This window comes from Pongo abelii, chromosome 1, assembly GCF_028885655.2.
Source record: "Pongo abelii isolate AG06213 chromosome 1, NHGRI_mPonAbe1-v2.0_pri, whole genome shotgun sequence".
NCBI lineage: Eukaryota > Metazoa > Chordata > Mammalia > Primates > Hominidae > Pongo > Pongo abelii.
In genome coordinates, this window is record NC_071985.2 from 225545856 (window position 1) to 225566546 (window position 20691).

The 20691-nt window shown below is 40.0% G+C and overlaps 1 protein-coding gene across 14 annotated transcripts in view; it reads left to right on the top strand.

Annotated features, from left to right (window-relative positions):
* Window positions 1–20691, top strand: part of RERE (arginine-glutamic acid dipeptide repeats) — a 466431-nt gene that overhangs the window by 118300 nt on the left and 327440 nt on the right. The window lies entirely within an intron of this gene.

Below are 20691 nucleotides of genomic sequence, written 5' to 3' on the forward strand. Positions count from 1 at the left end.
GTGTGCCTCTGTGTTTTAAGATTGAGACACTGAGTAAAAGTTGAGAACAGATTTAACAAAGTCCTCACAATTCTGTGCCAAAATTACTGTTTTGAGTTCTGGCTTTTTTTTTTTTTTTTTCCTCTTTCTGGAAACTCCAAATTTAAAGTAGACATGATTTGAAACCTTACAGATGGGAACAATATCCCATGTAAGCACGTTGATCTGTGGGCAATTATTTCCAGAAGCACAACCAACTCTACATTTTTATGCATGTGTTAGATTTGGGCTCTAAGAGGCAGTTGCCTTTCTGAATATTTACATTGCCTAGTAAATTACATAAGGCAGATTTTTAGATGCTTAACAGCATCTTCACAATAGTGTGGGGGCAGCAGATTTGAGCTTGTATTTTTTTTTCTAACTCTGTAATTTAGTAGTGTTTAAACTATTTTATAAAGATCCCTGGGACCAGTGAAAGATGGTTTTTCAGTCTAGAGCAGTTGAGCACTCATTGTACGGCAGGCGCTGGCGCTTGGCAGCTGCACTTGAAATGGTGTTGATCTGGTTGCGTGACACAATTGACCAGGGTTACACTTTTTCCCTCCCCGTGGCTGATGAAAGCAATGCATCAGCGAGAAGTGTTCAATACATATTTAAAGACTTAACCCACATTCATTCACTCTAAGATTTCCAAAAAAAGGCTGTTTAGATTTTTGTCTTGTTTTGTGGTTTTTGCATTTATGAATTGAGGCAAGAGCTGACGTAATGTAGCTGTACCACTTCCTTTGTGTGTGTGTTTTTATAGCGTATAGGATGTGTTCCAATCTACATGGTTGTGATTATTTTTGAAATGCCTGAGAGAGGGAGGGAGGGAGTGTGTGTGTGTGTTTGTGTGTGTGTGTGTGTATTCCCCTCACCCCCATCCTGGTCCCTTCAGCTGTATGGCAATTTATTTTTTACATTGTAGGTTAGGGGAGGGAAGACTGTGATGGTAAACCCCATCAACTTGTCAGTAAGGTTCACTGAATTGTCTGTGTGTGATGCAGACTAGCTTTTCATTTTAATTAGTGCAACTGTGTACAGCTGTTAGGTCAGAATGCATTGGCTGCTCCTGCAGTGTAAGTTTTATCTTACACTGAAGGTTTTATGGACTTGACTGGCTGTTTCTTAATCCCTCTCCCATGCCACCGTGCTTGCTTTTAAGCAAGTGATAGAACAAGACAAGCTTTTGTTTACTTATTTAATAGTTGACTTGTGAGAGATTTATTTTTGGTTTTGAGGAAATTGGTAAACCATGTAACTTATTAGTAGGTATTATATTTACCATGCTTTTCCAAGGCCCCAGAGGGTTTTGCTTGCTATTGTGTAGGCTGAGAAGCCGATGGAGCCATCCATTTTCTAATGACATAGGAAGCCAATATTTTGTGTAAAAATCAACAATGAAAAATGGGTTCTTTGTTTACTAGTCTAGGATTAGTTTGTAAAACTCAAGCAGAAATAAATATTGGCATCGTTGGAGATAAGGTGGCTAGAATGTTTCCCCCTCGTCTCTTACCTCGTTATATTGTACAAAAGGACCTGAGCAACCCATTGACCAACAGCAGTTTGGCCATGGGCTGGGTGGCAAATAGAAGCTTTTAGACGTATCTGCTCAGGGGCATGTGTGGCCAACTTGATATTTTATAGTGTTATTGTTTCAAATTATTAGAAAGTATTTATGAGTAGATTTGAGTCTTTGCAGGCTTTTCAGGCTGTAACATAGATTGTAATGTGACTGACATGGGTTCTCAGTGGTCTGGTCTCTTTACTGTCTGCTTTCCTGTTGAATAGATACTACTGTCCAGAGCTGTTATTATCTACTGCATTTATTTTTATTTTTATTTTTTTTGAGATGGAGTCTCACTCTGTCACCCAGGCTGGAGTGCAATGGCATGGTCTCGGCTCACTGCAACCTCCGTCTCCCGGGTTCAAGTGATTCTCCAGCCTCAGCCTCCTGAGTAGCTGGGACTATAGGCGTGTGCCACCATGCCTGGCTAATTTTTGTAGAGATGGGGTTTCACTATGTTGGCGAGATTGGTCTTGAACTCCTGACCTTGTGATCCACTTGCCTCGGCCTCCCAAAGTGCTGGGATTACAGGCATGAGCCACTGCGCCTGGGCTATCCACTGCATTTTTAAAGAGGAGCAAAAGTCGTAGAAACAAACTTGATTGAAATCTGTTTATGACTAAAGCTGGTATTATAAACGTGGTACCTTTGTCAGAGGCCCAGTTTGCTGATGGAAGATGGGGGCTGAGGGTTGTTGGGGCGGGGTGGGATCTCGTGGGGGTGGCTGGGTAGAAAGAGAGCTTGTCTTAGACTAAGATACTTTTTAATTCATTGGAGAAATTGGTCCATCTTCAGACAACCTGGAATGAAGCAGTAGAGTGCAGTATTTTCTAGAAAACGTGATAATTTCAGTGTAACATATAGAAAATGTTTTCTCTAATTAAAAGAAATTAAAACATTTAGATTGGCAACAGACTGCTGAATCCAAGGAATAATGGAGGGAAGTAGGTATTCTACATCCAATTCAAACAGGTTATATCACAAGTTCATTTGTAAGTCTTTTTCCAGATTATGTTATCCAATTCCACATATTAATGATGATTGGGGTCTTAGACTTGCCCTCTAAAATCTAATTAATCCATGAAATAGTTGACATACTTAAATATTTATAATAAAACAATAATGGTGATGCTTAGTCAATAGGAAAATTAGCATAATTTTACTCAGTTTTTAATGTTATCATTGAACTCTGGTGTAATTCATTAATTTATTCAGTACAGCGTAGTGGTAAATAGTTAGGCTGTCTGAGTTTGAGTTCTATTCTTAGATTACCACTTACTCACTGTGACACCTGGGTTAAGTTATTTAACCTCTGTGACTGTTTTCTCATACCAGAAAATAATGAGTCTACCTAGGGGTTTACGAAATGTTTAGGACCATGCTTAGCATGGGAAAACAGTGAATAGTTAACATAGTGAGCACTAATTATGTACTAGGTACTGTTTTAGTTGCTGAAGATACAAAAAAGATGAAGTCTCTGTTCTCATAGCATTTATTTTCCAGTGGAGGAGGACAAAACAAATAAAAATGAGCATGATGATTTGTGAAACTTACAAAGATAATTTCTGAGCAGGTCAGTGAGCCATGATTGCACCACTGCACTCCAGCCAGAGTGACAGCAAAACCCTATCTCATTGAAAAACAAAAAAGTAGAAAACATTTAATTTTAGAGTGTTAATCAGAAGCTCCTTGTTAAGATAATAAGAATATAATGGGTAAGTATGGGAGATCATTATAAAAGTAAAGTGTTGGGGCCAGGTGCAGTGGCTCACGTCTGTAATCCCAGCATTTTGAGAGGCCCTATTTGGGAAGATCTCTATCTCTGGAGTCCAGAACTTCAAGACTAGCCTTGGCAACATAGTGAGACCCTGTCTCTATCTATTAAAAAAAATAAAAATAGAAAAAGTAAAGTGTTTATGCTGTTAATGATTTGAAATAATCACTTGTCGTAAAGCTGAACAATTAGATTTGTTTCTCATATCTTGTTTTCCACAAGATGAATGAGCTTTTGTAGTTGTAGTTTTAAGAAGGGGTCTATTTATATGTGACTGGTGGGCTTCAAAGGAACAAAAGAGCCGGGCACGGTGGCTCACACCTGTAATCCCAGCACTTTGGGAGGCAGAGGCGGGCGGATCACGAGGTCAGGAGATCGAGACCATCCTGGCTAACACAGTGAAACCCCGTCTCTACTAAAAATACAAAAAATTAGCCGGGCGTGGTGGCGGGCACCTGTAGTCCCAGCTACTTGGGAGGCTGAGGCAGGAGAATGGCCTGAACCCGGGAGGCGGAGCTTGCAGTGAGCCAAGATTGTGCCACTGCACTCCAGCCTGGGCGACAGAGCGAGACTCCGTCTCAAAAAAAAAAAAAAAAAAAAAAAAGGAACAAAAGAGTGTAAATATACTGTGCATTTGAAAAATTGCTTAAGTCGAAAGCCTCCAGATGGTGTGTGCTGCTGTGTTCACAGCTGTATTTACCAGTAGCTCACCACATTATCTACCAATAATTTTAAAATAGCTGGGTAGAAACAGTGGTATAGTCAGCAGTAGTGACTTTACTTGTGTGCCTTTTAATAAAATGACAGTGAAAGTACCTCCTTTTGCATGTTCTTCAGGATTTCTTAGTTGGGGCAGTTTATGTTTTGCACAAACAACCTGAGTTTTACATACAGAAGCAGATAACCAAGTTATTTTTGTGTGGTGGTCTCTCAGGAATGAGGCTGGAGAAATTCTGCTGATCTGTATCACTCAAAGATGTTTTTGTTGTTTTACTCACCAGCTTTATAATTTTAAACATTTAAAAAATGTTAAATATAGGCTACTCTGCCTAAGGAATAGCCATTCTTTATTCCTTTGCTTTCTTAATAAACTTGCTTTCACTTAAAATGTTAAATATATGTAATTGATAACTTATACATAAATAATATTATAAGGTGAGTCTTATGTGACAACATTCTTTGGCATTACCAACAAAAAAAGACAGGCCCTTCAATACCCAGATCTACTCCCTAATATGAACTTTTTTTTTTCTATTTCAAAGATTTAATACAAGTTCTTTTGGAAGGACTCAAAATTTTAAATCTTATTATTTTTGGCCACAGATACTACTGTTCATTTGCTCAGTAAAGTGAATGGCTTGCATAAGTTACATGTAAAACAGAGAAAGCGTTCAGAACATTATCCAGGAACTCTAGAAAGTTGTGTGTGGTAGGTCGGGTGCGGTGGCTCGCGCCTGTAATCCCAGCACTTCAGGAGGCCGAGGCGGCGGATCACAAGGTCAGGAGATCGAGACCATCCTGGCTAGCATGTTGAAAAACCCTGTCTCTACTAAAAATACAAAAAATTAGCCAGGCGTGGTGGCGGGTGCCTGTAGTCCCAGCTACTCGGTAATCGAAGGCAGGAGAATGGCGTGAACTGGGGAGGCGGAGCTTGCAGTGAGCTGAGATCACGCCACTGCACTCCAGCCTGGGGGACAGAGTAAGACTCTGTCTCAAAAAAAAAAAAAGTTGTGTGGGGGGGGTGTGGTTGGGGGAAGAAAGATACATGTGTATTTATTTATTAATTGATTAAATTATACAGAAAAACCTATATCTAGAGTGAACATTTGAACACTTTTTTCTTTTTGTTTTTGCTGTTTATTTCTTACTGTTACCTTCTTTTTTGAGTGGTAGGAAAATGACTCAGACAAGTTTTCATCTTATGTGTATGTTTTTTGGCTACTTACCTAGGCAGCTTCCTTTCTTTCAGAGCCTGTGCTCTTTCCGCAGATCATAATTCTCAACATAGGTTAGAGTAAATGTTCAGTAATGAAATATTCGCCTTTCTCGATATGTTAGATGTTCGTGGAAAGGACTCTAACAGTATTTACTCTTAAGTGTGTTGAGTGCAGGAGCAATTTGAGTTTGGATCTTATTTTTTTCACTAGTACCTCCATTACATTTTATTTACATTTTTTTCTTTTTGATAATTTCAACTGTTTTTATTTTATTTTTTATTTTTGAGATGGAGTCTTGCTCTGTTGCCCAGGCTGGAGTGCAGTGGCACAATCTCAGCTCACTGTAATTTCTGCCTCCTAGGTTCAAGCTATACTCCTGCCTCAGCCTCCTGAGTAGCTGGGACTACAGGCGCCTGCCATCACGCCCTGCTAATTTTTGTAGTTTTAGTAGAGATGGGGTTTCACCATGTTGGCCAGGCTGGTCTTGAACTCCTGACCTCAGGTAATCCACTCGCCTCAGCCTCCCAAAGTGCTGGGATTACTGGCATGAGCCGCTGTGCCTGGCTTTCAGCTGTTATTTTTAGATTCAAGTGGTACATATGTAGGTTTGTTGCATGAGTATATAGTGTGGTGCTGAGGTTTGGGATATGAATGATCCCATTAGCCAGGTAGTGAGTGAGCAGAGTACCCAACAATTTTTCAACCCTTTCCCCCCCACTTCCCTCTCTAGCGGTCCACAGTGTCTATTGTTGCCACCTTTATGTCCATTAGTACCCGTCGTTTAACTCCCACTTGTAAGTGACAAAATGTGGTATTTGGGTTTCTGTTTCTGCATTAATTTTCTTAGGATAATGGCCTCCAGCTACATCTATGTTGCTGGAAAGGATATAGTTTCATTTGCTTTAAAGGTAGTATAGTATTCCATGGTGTATATATATGTACCACATTTTCTATTTGTTTGTTTATTTATTTATTTGTTTTGAGACAGAGTCTCACTCTGTTGCCCAGGCTGGAGTGCAGTGGTGCGATCTCGGCTCACTGCAACCTCGGCCTCCTGGGTTCAAGCTATTCTCCTACCTCAGCTTCTCGAGTAGCTGGGACTACAGGCGCCCGCCACCACGCCCAGCTAATTTTTTTTTTTTTGTATTTTTAGTGGAGATGGGGTTTCACCATGTTGGCCAGGCTGGTCTCGAACTCCTGACCTCAGGTGATCCACTCACTTCAGCCTCCGAAAGTGCTGGGATGACAGGCATGAGCCACCGCGCCCAGCCTTGTTCGTTTATTTGTGAGAGTGTCTCACTCTGTTGCCTAGGCAGGAGTTCAGTGGCACAATCTCAGCTCATTGCAACCTCCACCTTGAGGGTGCAAGCGATTCTCTTGCCTCAGCCTCCTGAGTAGCTGGGACTACAGATGTGTGCCACCACACCTGGCTAATTTTTATCTTTTTAGTAGAGATGGGGTTTTACCATGTTGCCCTGGCTAGTCTCCTAACTCTTGAGCTCAGGTGATCTGCTCACCTCTGCCTCCCATAGTGCTGGGATTACAGACGTGAGCTACCGCACCCAGCCTGTACCACATTTTCTTTATCAGTCCATCATTGGTGGGTTCTTAGGTTGATTCCATGTCTTTGGTATTGTGTATAGTGCTAGGATGAACATATGAGTGCATGTGTATTTTTGGTAGAACGATTTAATTTCTTTTGCATGTATACCCGGTAATGGGAAATCTCCAAACTGCTTTCCACAGTGGCTGAACTAATTTATGTTCCCACCAATGGTGTATAACTGTTCCCTTTTATCCACAGCCTCACCAGTGTCTGTTGTTTTTTGACTTTTAATAATAGCCATTCTGACTGGCGTGAGACGATATTTCATTGTGATTTTGATTTGCATCTCTCTGATGATTAATGATGTTAAACATTTTATCATATTTGTTAGCCACTTGTATGTCTTCCTTTGAGGAATGTCTGTTAATGCCTTTTGCTTACTTTGTAATGGGGTTATTTGTTTTCTGCTTGTTGAGTTGTTAAAGTTCCTTATAGATTCTGGGTATTAGACCTTTGTCAGATGCATGATATGTAAATATTTTCTGCTATTTTGTAGGTTGTCTGTTTACTTTGTTGACGGTTTTGTTATTTTGAGTTGGAGTCTCACCCTTTTACCCAGACTGGAGTGCAGTGGCGTGATCTCAGCTCGCTGCAACCTCCGCCTCCCAGGTTTAAGTGATTCTCTGCCTCAGCCTTCCAAGTAGCTGGGATTACAGGCGCCCACCACCATGCTTGGCTTTTTTTTTTTTTTTTTTTAGTAGAAGTGGAGCTTCACCATGTTGTTCAGGCAGATCTCAAACTCTTGACCTCGGGTGATCCGCCCCTCTGGGCCTCCCAAAATGCTGGGATTACAGGCATGAGCTACCATGCCCGGCCCTTTGTTGATAGTTTCTTTTGCTGTGCAGAAGCTCTTTAGTTTAATTAGGTCCCAGTTGTCAATTTTTGTTTTTGTTGCAGTTGCTTTTGAGGACTTAGTCATAAATTATTTCCCAAAGCCAAGGGTCAGGATGGTGTTTTTTAGGTTTTCTTCTGGGATTTTTACACTTTGTGGTCTTACATTTAAATATTTAATCCACTTTGAGTTAATGTCTATATGGGAAAAGGTAGGGGTCCAGTTCTGCATATGGCTAGCCAGCTATCCCAGCACCATTTTTTGAATAGGCAGTCCTTTACCCATTGCTTGTTTTTGTCAGCATTGTCAAAGATCAGATGGCTGTAGGTTTATGACTTTATTTCTAGGTTCTCTATTCTGTTTCATTGGTCTATGTGTCTGTTTTTGTACCCGTACCATCCTGTTTTGATTACTGTAGCCTTATAGTATAGCTTGAAGTTGGGTAATGTGATGCCGCCAGCTTTTGGCTCTTCGGGCACTTTTTTTGGTTTCATATGAATTTTAGAATTACTTTGTTTAATTCTGTGAAAAATGACATTAGTAGTTTGATAGGAATAGCATTAAATCTGTAGATTGCTTAGGAAAGTGTGGTCATTTTAATGATTTTTCATTTTAACGATTCTTCCAATCTATGAGCATCAAATGTTTTTCCATTTGTGTCATCTGTCATTTCTTTTTTTTTTTTGAGATAGAGTCTCGCTCTGTCACCCAGCTGTGAATGCAGAGGTATGATCTTGGCTCATTTCAACCTCTGCCTCCCGGGTTTAAATGATTCTCCTGCCTCAGTCTCCTGAGTAGCTGGAAGTACAGGCATGTGCCACCACGCCTGGCTAATTTTTGTATTTTTAGTAGAGATGGGGTTTCACCATATTGATCAGGCTGGTCTTGAACTCCTGACCTTGTGATCTGCCCGCCTCGATCTCCCAAAGTGCTTGGATTATAGGCGTGAGCCACCCCACCCAGCCCACTTGTCATTTCTTCTATCAGTGTGTTTTAGTTCTCTTTGCAGAGATTTTTCCCCTCCTTGGTTAGATGTATTCCTAGTTATTTTCTTTCTTTATGGCTATTATAAATAGGATTGCATTCTTGATTGGCTCTCAGCTTCAACATTATTGGTGTATAGACATACTGCTGAGTTTTGTAGATTGACTTTGTATCCTGAAACTTTACTGAAGTTATTTATTGTACCAGGAGCCTTTTTGATGGCGTCTTCAGGGTTTTCTAGGTGTAGAATCATATTGTCAGCGAAGAGCAATAGCTTGACTTCTTCTTTTCCTGTTTGGATGCCTTTTATTTCTTTCTGTTGCCTGATTGCTCTGGCTAGCACTTCCTGGCTCTTTGAATGGAAAAGGAGAACTAAAAGTCCGGAAAATGTAAGGATTAAAGCAATCTAGCCGTTTTTTTTTTTTTTGGGAAAGAAAACTGGTGTTCTTCATTTTTGCTAACAGGCCTAATATTTAAGCATTTAGATAAGTAGCATTTTATTTTATATGGTAGATTAAAACATTAAAAAATTTTAGAACATTAAATCAGTAGACTAGTTTTTAGAATGGTTTTGGGTTTACAGATAAATTGAGTAGAAATTACAGAGTTCCCGCATCCCCCCTAACTCCCAGTTTCCCCTATTAACATCTTGAATTAGTTTGGTACATTGTTACTGTCGATGAGCCAGTATTGATACATTATTTATAACTGAAGTCTGTAGTGTATGTTAAGGTTCACTCTTGGTGTTATACATTCCATGGGTTTTGAAATAAAGTTTCATGACACACATCTACCAATACAGTATCATATAGAAGAGTCTCCACTGCTCTAAACATGCCCTGTGTTCTCCCTATTCATGCCTCCCTCTCTGCCCCCAAGCCCCTGGCCACCACTGATCTTTTTTAGTATTTCCATAGGTTTGCTTTTCCAGATGTCATATAACTGGACTCGTACAGTATGTAGTCTTTTCAGATTCGTTTATTTCTCTTAGCAGAATGTACTTAAGGTTTCTCCATGTCTCTGTGAGCATGATAGCCCACTACCTTTTATCACTGATAATATTCCATCATGTAGATGTGCTGAAGTTTATTTATCTGCTTACCTACTGAAGGGCATCTGGATTGCTTAAAGGTTTTGGCAATGATGAATAAAGCTGCTTTAAGCATCTGTGTGCAGTTTTTTGTGGTGAGATAAGTTTTCAGCTCCTTGAGTAAATACGAAGGTGTGTGATTTCTGTGTCCCATGGTAAGAGTATGTTTAGTTTTGTAAGAAACGGCCATGCTGTCTTCCGAGGTGTCTCTAGCATTTTGCATTCCCACAAGCAGTGAATGAGAGTTTCTGTTGCTCCAGATACTTGCTACCATTTGGTGTTGTCAGTGTAGTGGATTTTAGCCCTTCTTAGTTATTAAATTTTTTTTTCATATAACTGCTCATTTCCGATGCCGGCTCTGTTACAGTTTTTATTTTTCTCTACTATTTGTCATGGAGCAGGAGAAACGAGGACCATAAATCTTATGCATTACATGTGCCTCATTCTCTCTCTTGTAAGTGGAAAGCATAAACTTTAGATTTAAAAAGGAATAATACAATCTAATTAGATTTTTAAATGGGCATAATTCTGGTACAGTGATAGGTTAGGGTTCATGTAAAATATGCTACACTAAGCCCTTTGTATTCTTGGCTTCTGTGTCCACGGATTTAATCAACTGTGGGGCAAAAATGTTTAGGAAAAAATACAAATTAAAAAATAATAGCGTTTATATTGTATTAGGTATTATACGTAACCTAGAGATTCTTTTTAAAGTATACTGGGCCGAGTACGGTGGCTCACGCCTGTAATCCCAGCACTTTGGGAGGCCTAGACGGGCAGATCACTTGAGATCAAGAGTTAAGAGACCAGCCTGGCCATTATAGTGAAACTCTGTCTCTACTGAAAATACAAAAATATTAGCCAGATGTGGTGGTAGGCGCCTCTAGTTGCAGCTACTCAGGAGTCTGGGGCGGAAGAATCGCTTGAACTGGGAGGCAGAGGTTGCAGTGAGCCGAGATCACACCACTGCACTCCAGCCTGGGTGACACAGTGAGACTCCATCTCAAAAAAAAAAAAAAAGTATATGGGAGAATGTGAGTAGGTTATATGCAGATACTATACCGTTTTATGTATGAGTGTCTGGATATTGGTATCTGTGGAGGTTCTGGAACCAATTCCCCTTGGATACCGAGGGATGACCGTAGTATTAATTTGTTAGTGGTTCCATGTAAGTGTTATTTCCCCTCAGTTTCCCTGTGTTCTTCGTTTTTCAAAAACATTTCATTTTATAAAACAAAGGGATACTTTTCAATTTTTAGAAATAAACCCATTCTGCTAAGGTCCTTATTTGCTAGATCTATGTAGAGTTAAATGTTTGTATTATTTTCTTTATTTATTGAGGACCATTTATTTTAATGATCAAGGAACTCAGAAATGCAGACGATTTGATCCTGTCCGTGGAGCTTGTAATATATCTAGTAATAATTGCAGCAGTGCATATTCAAGGGCTTGCTATGCAACAGGTACTGTACACTTCTTAGAGGAGGTTAGAACTGCTTCCAGTGTAAGCTAAGTTAGAGCGTTTGACTCTGCATTTATCCAGTACTAGCTACTTGTTGGAATTTAACATCAGCCTAATTGTGGCATATAAGTACCCAGTGCCTTGGTTATTAAGATGATTTGGATAGGCTCTCCCGATGGTTATGTAGTTCATTAATTCTTGTTACAGGTCCTTAACTTTATTTTTCTCAGGGACTTCTTTGAGTATTGGTGTAATATATGATCTTTCTCCCAGAACATAATTTGTGACTGTTTGAGTACATAAATTGCAGGTGGTTTATGTAGCCTTTGAAGCCTGTCCATGAACCCTCTCATTAAGAACTCCTATTCTGGTGAGCCCTAGATCTATGTTTGAATTACTAGGAAGGCTTTGCATTTCTTATTTTTGGCAGGTTTGCTTTACTTGTATTGATTTGAGGCCATTGACTTGTGCGAGCACTTGTGGAACAGTGTTTGTGTGTACTGAATGGTTTATAAAGGGGTTCCCAAGGCTGCTGTTCACCGTATTAAACTGCTTTCTTTATGAGGACATAGAGATAAACTTTTCTTAGCTCTTAACACCAGAAAAAACAAGAGCTTCTGAGCATGTGGTTTGTTTTCTGACTTACAGATTTAGAATCCTGTAACTCATCAAGTTTCCTTTGAGCCATTTGCTTATAAAATTTTGGCCGGCCGGGCATGGTGGCTCATGCCTGTAATCCCAGCACTTTGGGAGGTGGAGGCGGGCAGATCACAAGGTCAAGAGATCAAGACCATCCTGGCCAACATGGTAAAACCCCGTCTCTACTAAAAATACAAAGATTAGCTGGGCATGATGGTGCGTGCCTGTAGTCCCAGCTACTCAGGAGGCTGAGGCAGGAGAACCGCTTGAACCTGGGAGGCAGAGGTTGCAATGAGCCGAGATTGCACCACTGCATTCCAGCCTGGCGATAGAGCGAGACTCCGTCTCAAAAAATAATAAAATAAAAATAAAAAATAAAATTTTGGCCACATCTAACAAAAGGCACAAAATGAACATGAATACATACTTTTATGTAGCAGCTCATTCATGGTTTCATCTTTTCGACTCTCCTCCTCTTCTATTTTTTTCTTTGTTCCAAGGAAAAGAGAAGCAATATTGTATAATTAAAAGTAAAGGCTTTGTAGCCTGTGTGACCCATGAAACTAGGTGTGTGACCTAAGGAAACGATCCACAAAGGTAAATACTTAATACTTCTTAGCTATTATTCTCCACCAAATACCCTCATCTGTTTTTAAATTTTATTTTACATTGTCTAAATCTCAGTAAGCTACCTTCAGCCCCCTTTAAAGCCATCCTTTAAAAGTGTCTTTCTTTCTCGATACAAAGATTTAATTTCTGCCTAGAGACAATCAGTAAAGAAATTGTGTAGACGAGTGCCGTGGACTGCGTTGTATTGCCTCAAAATTCCTATGTTCAAGCCCTAGCTTTCCATTCCCCAAGTGCTATAGTATTCGGAGGTGGAGCCTTTGGAAGGCAGTTAGGTTTAGATGAGATCCTGAGGGTGGGGGTCCTCATGATGGGATTAGTGTCCTTATAAGAAAAGGAAGAGAGACCAGAGCTGACCAGTGCTCACTCTGACATGTAAGGACATAGCCCCAGAAGGTGGCCATTTGCAAGCTAGAAAGAGAGCCCTCACTGAGAAAGTGAATCTGCTGGCACCTTGATCTTGGACTTCTCAGACTCCAAAACTGCAAGTGATAAATTTTTGCTGTTTAAGCCACCCAGTCTGTGGTATTCTGTTACGGCGGACTAATACAGAGCATAAATTTTATACATGCAGAAGATGATCAGTATGTTACTACAGAGACTGAGCTTTTTGAGAACGAAATGAGGATTATACTTCTCTTGGCAGAAGACTTTAGACCTACTGAACAGCCTTTACTGGCCTCTAGTTCCATCCTTACAGCTACCTTCTGAAGGAGGCAGAACAGATGTTAGCCTCTTGGGTTACACAAAATGAGATCCAAGTGTAGGACAGTTCATTGAGTTTCCCACATTTACAGTTTACATTTTGGAAGTGGCTAAGCCTGTTAGTAGTTTTTTTCCCCCCCCCGTATCCATTGCTCCTTCTATGGGCACCTTAATTTGTCAGTCTTACAATCGCTTTGCTTAGAAGAATATAACCTTCATTTTTAGTCCCTGTGGTGATTTGATTTTCAAGGTGAAGAACTCTCTCACTTCTCACATTCTGGCATGGGAACTGAAACTTCATTGGGGAAATTATTGAATTATCTTTCCTGTCTCAGGGAAAAAATACGAATTCCTTGGCCTGCTGTTTAGATTTGAAGTGTAAAATTTCTTTGAAGTGTCATAACTCTAAGAAATGTGATAATACCTGAATTAGTACTTGTGATATTGTATCCTTTCATTTTTATACAGGTATTGGTTTGTTACTCAGTCTTGCTGATGAATGTCTGTAATAGGATAGAGGAGTTATTTATAGCTATCTACAACCAGAAAATTGCTGTTTATTTTAGTCAAAGTGATTCAAGTATGTCTTCATCAAAGGGATAAAGCAGGAATGTCAGAAACTATAAACTTTAGCCAACTAAAGAAGAAAAACAACCAAACCAAAGGCCAAAAACTCCATCCTCAATTCTGCCCTTCATTCTGAAAGAATTCTGAGTCTCTACAAAGTTTATATTCATAAGCTGTCAGAACATACTTAATTTGCTCCATTTTCCATTGAAATTTCAACAAAGAAACTAAAAAAAAAATCAAATTTTTACTTGATAAAACTATTTCTTTAGATTAAAAGCTTGGAATAGATTTTAAAAAAAGCTTGAGAGAAAATTCCTATACGAGGTAGCTCACTCATTTAAAAAGTATACAAATCAATGGTTTCCAGTATATAGCTGTTCCTTGACTTAAGATGGAGTTGTGTCCCAGGAAACCCATCCTAAGTTGAAAATACATGTCAAAAATGAATTTAATTCACCTAACCTACCAAAATCCATAGCTTAGCCTAGCCTGTGTTACACATGCTCAGAACACTTGCTTTAGCCTACAGTTGGGCAAAATCATCTAACATAAATCCTATTATATAAGAAAGTGTTGGATATCTCATGGTATATATGTATGAATGGATGGATGGATGGACAAATGGACAGACAGATGGATGTTTTGCCCAGTGGCACGACCATAGCTCCCATGCTCAAGTGATCCTCCCACCTTAGCTTCTGGAGTAGCTGGGAGGCTACAGGTGTGTGCCACTATGCCTGGCTAATTTTTTAATTTTAATTTTAATTTTTTTTTTTTTTGAGATGGAGTCTTACTCTTTTGCCCAGGCTGCAGTGCAGTGGTGCAATTTTGGCTCACTGCAACCTCCACCTCCCGGGTTCAAGGGATTCTTCTGCCTCAGCCTCCCAAGTAGCTAGGATTACAATAGCAGGTGCTGTGCCCAGCTGATTCTTGTATTTTTAGTAGAGACGGGGTTTCACCATGTTGCCCAGGCTGGTCTTCGACTCCTGAGTTCAGGTCATCCGCCTTTGCCTCCCAAAGTGTTGGGATTACAGGCATGAGCCACCATGCCTGGCCTTAAATTTTTTGTAGAGATAGGGGTCTCATGTTCTCCAGGCTCCTCTCAAACTCGTTGGTTCAAACGATCCTCCTGACTTGGCCTTCCAAAGTGTTGAGATTATAGGTGTTAGTCACTGTGCCCTGAACTGAAAGTGAAAAATGGAATAGTTGTGTGCTTACCTAGAGTATGTTTTCCACTGAATGCGTATCGCTTTTGGACTGTTGTTAACTTGAAAAAATCGTATGTTAGACCCTCTTAAGTTGGGGACCATCTGTGTTCATAGAGTTGTGCAACCAGGACCATATTATTAGAAATGGATTTTTATATGGCAATTCTTGGTGATAATTGAATGCTGTTAGATAATCTTTTTGTGTAAATTTGTACTTCTGTGAATAAGAATATAACTAAACTAAAACTAAATTTGTACTTCTGTGAATAAGAATATAAGATGTTTTACTTTTGCAATATATAATTGGCTTAAGGCATTAAAACCCTGCTTTTGTTTACCATGGTCTGACATAAGGGAGTTAATTTCAGCCTAAGGTTATTAAATCCTTCAATGACTGATGACTCCCTTCAAGTTATGTACGATGAAGCAATTATGAATATGGTGTGAAAATGGGATGTAATCTCTTTCAACACATTATTTGGAGAAATTACAACTCTCCCCAAGAATTGTATATTCAAATATGTTAGACACCGACCATTTTCAGCAGTTTGTTAAAGAATTTTTTATTTATAGTAGAAAGTCAGAGTCAGCCTTTATGTCTCAGATTTGGTGAGTTTCTTAGTGTTAATTCCCAATTGGTTAATAAACGTCAAATGGGCCCTTAAGGCTCCTGGGCAAGTCCATTCACTTGTGCAGTTTCTTAGATGCCTGTTTCATACATTGTCCTTTTATACTTCCTCCTTGGCTTCGTGGTGGGCTTCCTGCTTACATGAGAAAATCAGAACAGTCTTAAGAGCCCTTCTGCAGACTCTACCACATCTTGCTACCTTCCAGGGCATCCTGTGCTTTCCCCACTGCTTGTGTATAGACCAGCTGTTCAGGGAACTCTCTGAGGCGCCACCCGTGCCCTCTCACATAGTAATTTCCTGTCTCTTATAATGTTGATGTTTCATTCTCCGCTGGATCTTTCCCAGCAGCATACAAACATGCCGCTTTTCTCCAATCTTAAAACAGATACAAACTCCCGTATTTGGATCCCACTTACTCTGCCAGCTGTTGCTGATTTCTCTGCTTCCTTTGCAGCAAAACTTCTCAACAAGAGTTTTCTGTACCCAGATCTCCAGTTCTCCTTTCCTCTTAAATCCATCCGTTGTTGCTCCAGGGAAACTGCCCTTGTGGTGATCACTAAAGCCTCTGCACTGACTGTTCCTTCTGCCTGGGATATGTTTCTCCAAATATCTGTAGCTCACTGTCCCGCTTTCGAGTCTCAGTGAGAGGCCTGCCTTGACCCTCAGTCTCGGCTCTACTTTGTCCTTATTCTGCTCTATTTTCCCCTAGAGTACTTGTCTTCATCACAAACTACATCTTTATTTTATTTTATTTTTTTTTTTTTTCGAGACTGAGTTTCGCTCTTGTCGCCTAGGCTGGAGTGCAATGGCATAATCTCAGTTTACTGCAACCGCCACCTCCCGGGTTCAAGTGATCCTCCTGCCTCAGCCTCCCAAGTAGCTGAGATTACAGGCACCCACCACCACACTCAGCTAATTTTTGTATTTTTAGTGGAGATGGGGTTTCACCATGTTGGCCAGGCTGGTCTTGAACTCCTGACCTCAGGCGATCCACCTGCCTTGGCCTCCCAAAGAGCTGGGATTTCAGGCATGAGCCACTGTGCCCGGCTACATCTTTATTTTTGTTGCTTATTGTCTTGTTTCTTCCACCAGAATGTAAAGTCCTGAATGACAGAGAATTTTGACTCTTCGGTTTACTCCTCTGTCTCCAGCACATAATAGGTGTCTGATAAATATTTGTTGAATTTCTACGTAATTCCCTAGGATGCATGGCTTTAAAAATTACCTAAATACAGGCTAGGCACAGTGGCTTACACCGGTAATCCTAGCACTGTGGGAGGCCAAGACGAGCGGATTGCTTGATCCCAGGAGTTCAAGAGCCTTGGGCAACGTGGCAAAACCCCGTCTCTACTAAAAATACAGTAAATTAGCCAGGCATGGTGATGTGCGTCTGTAGTCCCAGCTACTTGAGAGGCTGAGGTGGGAGGATTGCCTGAGCTTGGGAAGTCGAGGCTGCAGTGAGCTGAGATCGTGCCACTGCTCTCCAGCCTGGGTGATGGGTGTGAGACCTTGTTTCAAAAAAAAAAAAAAATTACCTAAATAAAGGGTTTAAAATGTTATCTTTAGTCCAGACCTACTTAGCTGCCTTTCTTGTATCTCCACTCAGAAGATATAGCTCCACTCAGATGTCCAGTAAGCACCTAACATTTAACATGTCTAAATGGAACTCTGATGTTTTTCCCCAAACCACTTATCATTGTGGAGTTTTATTTTTAACTTCTTCAGCCAGCAGAATTTTATGCACCAGCGTCTTTTCTTTGGCTTATACATTGTACCACCTGAAAAACCAGCGGTAATTGGAGCAATCTTAGGTTATTTAAATTAGTCTCATTTGGCATCTCTAAAGCAGTCACATTTTTGGACGTTGAAAACGATTCTAAACAGTAGAGTAGCTGGGACTACAGGGGCGTGCCACCACGCTTGGCTAATTTTTATTTTATTTTATTTTATTTTTTGTATTTTTAGTAGAGACAGGGTTTCACCATGTTAGCCAGGATGGTCTAGATCTCCTGACCTTGTGATCCACCCACCTCAGCCTCCTAAAGTGCTGGGATTACAGGCGTGAGCCACCTCACCCGGCCTTAATGGATAAATCTTTATTGTGGATTTCTTAGGATTATTTGTATTTTGTTGTTTTAATACTTGGAAATATGGTTGTAGCTTTCAAAGTAAGGAAGTAATGATAATTGTTATTGAAACTTGGATGACTTTAAAATATTTTACTTACTGTGTACTTAGCAAATATAAAATGCTTCCTGGAAAGCCTTTCTGTGTGTAGTAGGTAAACTGTTGAATCAGGAAATGTGTAGTTTAAAAGTTCCTCTCTATGGAAGCATCAAATTAGTTCTTTAAAATCCAAATTTGGGCTAGGTGTGGTATGTCACTCCTGTAATCCCAGTGCTTTGGGCAGCCTAGAAGAGAGGATTGCTTGAGCCCAGAAGTTGGAGACCACCCTGGGTAACATAGTGAGACCTTGTCTCTACAAAAAATTGAAAAATTAGCTGGGTGTGGTAGCACGTGCCTGTGGTCCCAGTTACTTGGAAGACTGAAGCAGGAGGATTGCTTGAGCCCAGGAGGTTGAGGCTGTAGTGAGCCATGATCGTGCACTGCACTCCAGCCTGGATCACAGAGCGAGATCCTGTCTCAAATGAATGGAATGAATGAATGAATGAATGGATGAATGAGTAAAGGGATTTCCCACCCATCGCTGGTATTTAGCTTCTGGAGGTGACCAATTTGTGTTTCCTGTTTATTGCAATTGCAGGAGGCAAAGATGTTGGTGACAGGAAGGCTTCTCATAGGGAGAGGTGGGTTAACAGCTCATAGGGAGAGGTGGGGTTAACAGCTGATAGGGAGAGGTAGATTAACAGGCATCAGATTATGCTTGGGTTTGATTATCCTTTGTAGGAGCTATACTTTCTATTTCACCAAATACTTTTGAACTTGATTATTGCTTAATTAATCATTCTTGTTTGTTTTTAAATGTCTAGTTGAAATATGTTGGTTTTAAGCCCCCTTTTCCTGTGTCTGATACTTAGTGCTTCTGTAACAGTTGGTAAAATGATTGTATAAGCTTCTGTGTTTCAGCATTGATTCCATCATGTGAGAGGAGGGAGGGGTTTTTTGTTTATGCCCAGGATTTTTTTTTAATGATAAATTATTTCTTCTTTTATGACAGTGGCTTCATGATACTAGCTTTTCTAACAAAATTGCCTATAATTAAAGCGGATGTTTTAATATACCTAATTATTATTTGGTACATTGATTCATTGAAAATGTATTTGGTCATTGAAGCATTCTTTAAAATGAAGGCTTTTTGCACACCTTGAACCATGAAAAATTTGTCATGCTTTAGCATGACTTTAAGTGGAAATTTTGTTTAGTATCTATCTTTAATTACTAAGATCCTTTTGGTGTGCTTTAATGTAATCATTTAAGGCCAGTGGTAAAAACCAAAAAAAAACTGGCATTTAACCTGTGAAGTAGTTTTGTTAACCTGGCTTTGAAGGAAAACCTGTGATGTGAATTTATTTTTTAATTAAGATTAGGTTGTAATATCCCCAGGGAGTTGGTAGCTGTGATTGGTTGATTGATTGATTGATTGATTGATTTGAGACAGAGTTTCGCCCTTGTTGCCTGGGCTGGAGTGCAGTGGTGCCATTTTGGCTCACTGCAACCTCCACCTCCCAGGTTCAAGCGATTCTCCTGTCTCAGCCTCCTGAGTAGCTGAGATTACAGGCATGCACCACCCTGCCCGGCTTATTTTGTGTTTTTAGTAGAGATGGGGTTTCGCCATGTTGGTGAGGTTGGTCTCAAACTCCTGACCTCAGGTGATCTGCCTGCCTTGGCCTCCCAAAGTGCTGGGTTTACAGACCTGAGCCACTGCGCCTGGTCGATTTATTTTTTAAAAACAAAGTCATATAAATGCATATATTTTGTTTTTAATCTCTGCCGTAAATGAATATTTTCTGTGTTTTATACCTTTATTGGTATTCTGTTAAAAGCAGCACCAGTAACTGTGGGGAACAGTTTTCCCTTAGACAGTCTACAGTGGATGGGTTGTAGAATTTCTGTGTGTCTCTGAAGAGGTTTCTGGAAAGGTGTCCCGTCCCTCCCCGTCTTTTCTCTTTAGCAGGGTCCAGCCATTTCATTTCTTTAGTCTTTAAGTAGAATGATTAGATTCTACTAAGTGGTGCCCTTTTATGCCATTCTCAAGCAGAGAATTGGGGAAAAGATGAAGAACAAGTCTGGAGGGAGGAGTGGGATTAAAAGGAAAACAAAAGGGTGAAGGTACATGTGTGGTATAGACTTGTAGGATTCCTGGGAGGATGGCTTGGCGTGAGGCTGGGCCTGCATCCTCTCCTCTTTGAATATTCCATTTTTGATGTTATTAATTCTTCAGGCATTTGGCACCTAAAATATGGATAATTTGTAACATTTGTTATATTTGGTTTTTGAAGCTTGATGATTATACTAATAGAATTTTTGAGTTCCATTCTTTCCATTCTTTTTTTTTTTTTTTTTGTAAAGACAGTGAGGCAGAGTTGGTAAATTATGGAGTCTAACTTCTGATTCGGGTCTTCGGGCTATACCAATGTTTATTTTACCAAAGCATAGCATTGAGTAGTTTTATTTCCCATCATTGAATCTGTTATCTTCACACTCAGATCCTTGATTGCTCTTTGGATTAAATTAAGGCATGCGAAAGAATCACTTGTCATTTCTAATAAAGACTTGGCTGAAAACCTGATTGAGGCTGGCATACCTGTGAAGTATGAGTCATCACTTGCCTAATTTTTATTCTGCATTATAGTACTAGAGCCGGCATTTCTTGTTAAACATTATTACATGCTTCACATTTCTAGGTATAGAGACATTCGTGAATTAGTATAGTTATTTTTATTTTGTAGATAACAATTTTTACCACCTATACATTGGAAGGCTTATTACCAGTCCCTAGTGGACCTTGAGACATCAAAGAAATCAAGAAATACACTCATAAAACAAGACATGGGCCCAATCATTTTGAGAAAGTTTATGGTG